Raw genomic sequence first — 6,000 nt, 5'->3', positions numbered from 1 at the left:
ACAGACTGGTTGCCTCTGCTAATAAAACCGAGCAGAACGTAACCGTACCCCTGTATGACGATACACAGAGCAGTATAGTTAGGGTTATAAAATAAGTATTGATTGATTGATCAAAAGCAGCAAATTAAATCTAATTTTGAAGATAGATGTAACATGTTCATAACCTGCTGGTTTTGTTTTTACTTTGTAAGCTCATGCATGTATTTAGCCAGAGAATATACCCTAGCAGTACAGAAGAGGGGTTAACATAAGTGTAGCAAATACATCAACGATTGCTGTTCATTCTCATTGAAATCTGCACAGTGCAACAATTGTGATTTCGTTTTCTTTTTTGTGGAAACAGGTAGTTGTAAATTCGCTAGCTCGTCACCCAGAGTCCAAATTGCAAGCAAGCACGTTATAGCTTATTCTTAGCTCATTTGCAACCAAAAAATATTATACAGCACCTATCATTAATTAATTCACCAATTTTGTTTTAAAATCACTTGCAATGGATACATTATGTTGTTGTTTTTATGTTTATTACATTCTTTTCATTATTTTTGGGTTGTCATTATGGATGTGTATTGATGTGTTTCATGTGTTTCTGGTTTAACGCCTCACGCAGCAATACATCAGCTAAAAGATGGCGGTGTGTAGATTATCGAGGCTGGACAGGAAGATCCCGTTACATATTCATGTGCCATTGAAACAGGCTGGCTTCAATAAACAAACATAAATGTTGAAATAATATAGATTGATATGATTAGCACTAAGGTGGTCATGCAATGGACAATGTAAAGTTAATGACTCAATTAATAGCATATGTCTGTCCTGAGAACTTTTCTAGAATGTTGTATTTTTGGAAAATGTTATTCGAATGAGTTTTAACAGCAAGCTACGGTTTGGTAACGGTTTTCCGATTGATTACTGATACCACACATGTTTTGGGTATGATAAATTTGCCAACTTCAATTGTAAGCTACTTTCATTGACACAATAACTATGCATTTCTATTTCCTTACTAATTTTTCATTATTGTTGTACATGCTTTGCAGAATCTGATGTGAATAGATGTAACTCATAAGTATTTGCTTTTGGAAAATAAAACTTTATCAAAACGCTCGATGTTGTCAAGAAGAGATATTTAGAGGTGCTTGGCTTCTTCTAAATCGTGGAATAGACTGAACCGGTTGTGAAAGATTGGACACACAATGGTGGAGTTACCAACCACTTCATAACATTCTATGAATGTGTGTTGGATCTGATGGGTAGAGATGCAGGCTTAAGACTTTGGGGGGAATGGAGTGGGAAGTGTTATTGGATAACTATAATAAATTGACATTTTCATTCATTCATGTCACTTCAGGCAAATCTATAAAATTACCAGAAGTCCCTGTAAGATATAACTCCAATTACCCTGTGTTTTTCTGTAAAAACACCGAGATGAAGTGCTCGTAAAATATGATCTTCAACCAGTACATACCAATGTCCCTGCCGTCATGTCCATTATCAGAAAATGGGTAACAGGTTACAAATGAAATGTCAAGGCCTCAATCGTATAATACTTAATAATTTCATACTTTGAAGTTTACACTGTTTTTTTTTATGCTGATTGGCTGAATGGGTAGTCACGTGATCTAATATTTGGAGGTCACACACCTGTGAACTGACAAAAAAAGTTCACATGATGTGAAATTTTTTTTGTGAAATCGATCGTGTGAACTTTTGCCGCAACTACTTTCTGGGGTTTCCCCGAATTCTCGATCGGTGTTTACGATCAACGTAATGTTCTATGTTCTTTTTAATCCGTGCATTTATCATAAATATAATTATTTTAGTATTTTTGCCTGGTCTTGTAACAGTTCAGACTTATAAATGAATAAATGCTTTGGTTCTGGTGTTTGATGTCGTCTAGCTGCTTCATGAATCAAAATGGATTGTCCTTACGGTGATTTGGATATGGAATGGCTATCTTTCAATACTAATAATGCAAGTAAAGAAAATTAACTTTGTAAAATTACTGAGGTGAACGAAATTGATTTATTGAGCGATATTGACTTTGATGCCTTGTTTTTGGAAGTGACAGGAATCTAGCAACAATGAAAACAATGTAGTACCCTGTTCAGATTTGGCCGCTGACACAGAGCAAATGCGACTGCTCCTGATCAATTCCAAACTAGAACACGATTCATTATCGCATTGGGAAAAAATATCTAAGATTTGGAGAAACCATAACACATAAATTGAAAAAAAAAATACTTTCCTGTTGATCATTGATCATCGGAGACGAGAAAATATCCGTAGGCGGAATTAGAAATCTACTCTTTCTGAGTTGGCCAACGTTCTCTGTGCATTTATCAGGAATATAATTAATTTAGTATTTTTGCATTCTCTTGTAATTTCGTCTGACTTAAACATAAATAAATGCTTTGGTTCTGGTGTTTAATGTCATCTAGCTGCTAGACCTAGATGAAACAAAATGGATACTCCTCACGGTGAGTTGGATATGGAATGGAGATACTAATAACGTACTAAAATACTAATACTGCAAGTGAAGAAAATGAATTCTGTAAAATTACTGAGGTGAACGAAATTGATTTTTATTAGATGAGCGATATTGACTTTTATGCCTTAATTTCGGAAATGCCAGGAATCTAGCCCCAATGAAAACTATGTCGTACGCTGCTCAGAAGTGGCCGCTGACACAGATCAAAGCGACTGCTCCTGATCAGTCACAAACTTAAACCCGATTCACTATCGTATCGGGGAAAAAATACATGAATTTGAGAAACCATAAAACATATAAAGGTAGGGAAAGAAAATGAAATGAAAAAAAACACACACAAAAAAACAGTGCCTACTTGTTTTACCGAGTGGTCATCGGAGACAATATCCGTAGACGAGATTACCATATTCCGGTTTCTGAGTTGGCTGACCTTCTCCGTGCATTTAAGGCCGAGAAGAGGCGGAACATGAGGAATGACGGGACACAGAAATGGAGCCAGTAGGACCATTTCAGGTGACAAGAGACACCAGCTAAGCAAAGTATTACGGCACACATGACAAATCCTAAACTCAAAATACAGCACATCCTGACGTTGAAAATTAACACAAAACACACAAGTTTAAGAGCACTCCGTTAAATCCCCCTGTACATTCCGCATCGTCCGAATTGGTTTGCGATTATCCAAACAAAAGCAACATATTCAGAGATATTTGGTGATATTCCCAATTTGCTAGTGCCATGAAAGGTTTCACGCGTCGGGGTGTTTTCCATAACTGCTCAATAAAAGTCATTTTCAACAGCAGTAAGTATAAATTTCATCCTCATGCTCCCGTTCGACTCGAAATGCACCTCTTTACAAACTTATGTGACGTCATATATAAATCCGCGCTTGAAGGTTGACCTTGCCTCGGTGCATCGAGGCCATATTTATATGTTTGTTCACCTTGCTGTGTTTAAGATTTGATTTATCCCAAATAATGTTTGTACATTTGTTCAGAGAATGAAATTATGTTGACATATTTCTAGATTATGTTGTATATACTCAGATAACTATTTTCTTTGTGTAACTGAGTATGAGTGGGGCGCCTGAGTGGGGAAATGTGACCGAGAGCAGGCAAATACCGACAAAATAACATTGTTGCAATATTCTTCCGCGAAACCAGAGGACTTCAAATTTAAGCAAACATTGTTACGATATTATTCGGCGAGACCAGTAAACTACAAATTATTAAATTATAAGTATTTAACGTCAGTTTGGATGGGTTCATTGAAGTGTGAACGATTTAAAAGCGCTGGTCAAACTTTCGTGACAACCTCCGAGCTTGAACCCATCCAAACTGACGTTCAATTCTTAACTATCCTGTTGCAGTGACTGTGCTTAATACATAATTCCAAATAAAACAATATTGTGATAAATTTATGGCAACTCGAATGAGCAAACATGATTTTACATCCGCACAAATTAATACTTCGAAATGATAAACTCGCCTGCATCTCACAATGTAATTTCAATAACATGACCATTCAGCACAATATATATATATATATATATATATATATATATATATATATATATTATTGTTCTACACATGAATGTACTTGAAAGGTGGATCCCTGCAAACTCATACTACTCCTTTTAATATTTCCATTCTGTCCTCACTGGCAGACATTTGCACATGTCAAGGGAAACTTCTGTAGAGAGTAGAATAGTATAAAACTCAATAAATAGAAGGAAATAATTATTTCTAAATGCTACTGGCATCATGGTAATCCTATAATAATACCATTCTTGGGCAATGTGACATGAAATTCATCAATCGGGATTGTAAAATCAATAACCACCTCCATTGATAGTGGTAGAGCGTCTGCTGAAGCGAAGGTCGGGGGCATGATACCCGACCGCATCATACTCAGCCACGTTTATAGATTATAGAAGTACGGAAGAGAATTTATGGATGTCATCTTCTTTATTAAACGGTGAACACAACGTTTCGGAGTATATACTTATTCCGTTACCAGGTGAATGGATTCTATGAGACAGAGAGCACATGTATGTGCACGTAAAAACAACAAACGTAATAAGATAACAAAAGGTGGAAACTTAACTATGGAAGCCGACAGACAGTTGATGATGATATAAGTCCCGGCTTCCAGTTTCCCTTCATGATCACCTATCAGCCGTAATTACTGCAAAGTGTTGGATATTGCTTGTAACCTATCAAGGCCACTGATCCTTCCCTTGTTAAGTTTGAAGGAGTCAGTATATACTCCAAAACGTGTTTCTCATAATAAAGAAGGTGACATCTATAACTTGTCATCCTCATGTGTATCCCATCTAAATGCCGTTCATTTAAGGGGCTAAACAAGAGCAAGTGGGCTCAGAGTCAGTATACTGTGTCTGAGTGAGGTATTTATGTTAAACTGCGATATGGTATATCTCTGGGCTAGGACTGTTAAACCGGCTTAAGTCTGGACCAGTACAATCCACCAAACACTGGTGCATGCGTGTTGCTTTGTAAGTGCATTTATCGTGTACATGACGTTAAATTCCATCTCACCTCCCTTGCCTCAGATCAATAACTTTAATCTTGTTTAAATTTACAGACCGCTTACATTTAAAAAACACAATGTTCTGAAATATCAGAATATATATCATTTTTCTGACAACGAAAACAGCATGATGAAACAAAACAATGTCCTCAGAAACATAATAATTTTGAGATTAAAAAATTCCACGACAACACTTACACATCTTGGTAGTTGTTTTATAAAACAATATTAACAATATGGGAATACGTATACACCCTTGTCTAACACCGGTACGGGTTGAAATATATAGGGTTTTACTTTATATCTTGATCAGGTGAGGTTAATTCATAATGTGAGTAAATGTAAATGGTGAACTGTTATTTTTTTCTAAAGTGTTACGTGTCCATTCACAAATTAAAACAATATGTTATCCCGGAAATCTATGCGTAATAAAACTTAATATGAAACCAACAAACAACCAACACATGGGACACAATCCACATATGTAACTAGCTACTGGCAATTTCTACACAGTGCTCTCACCGGACTAGCTGTACTGGAACATTCCATATGTTTCTCCACCACACTTTACCATCCGCTGTATCCTGTGCCGGAACTTTACACACCACACCAGCATCTAAATATGGTAACTTCCTGACGACTGCTTACATTACATAGAACTTCATTCCTGACGACTAATCATTTTCAAAACAAAATGCAATGAGCGTCCGAAGAATTTGAGCAGAAACTATGTAACACAGTTACAAACATTGTTAAACAAGAAAATGCACTGCCATAAGGGGACACGGGTGGCCTAATCCCCAAAGGCTCCGCGATTCGCTGTGCAGGGTTGCGTCCCTTGGGCACGCCAGAAACCTATGATTGTGGGTTCGAATCCCGGTTCGCCTCGATTATGTTTCTAGGTTTGTCAGCACCTTACTGGTGCTCGTGGGTTTCACCAAAGTGGTAAACGTCCGAGACCT

The sequence above is a fragment of the Haliotis cracherodii genome, unplaced genomic scaffold (genome assembly GCF_022045235.1).
Source record: "Haliotis cracherodii isolate W230 unplaced genomic scaffold, xgHalCrac1.p SCAF_12, whole genome shotgun sequence".
Taxonomy (NCBI): Eukaryota; Metazoa; Mollusca; class Gastropoda; order Lepetellida; family Haliotidae; genus Haliotis; species Haliotis cracherodii.
The sequence above is the reverse complement of the archived record's forward strand: the minus strand, read 5'-3'. Positions refer to the sequence as shown.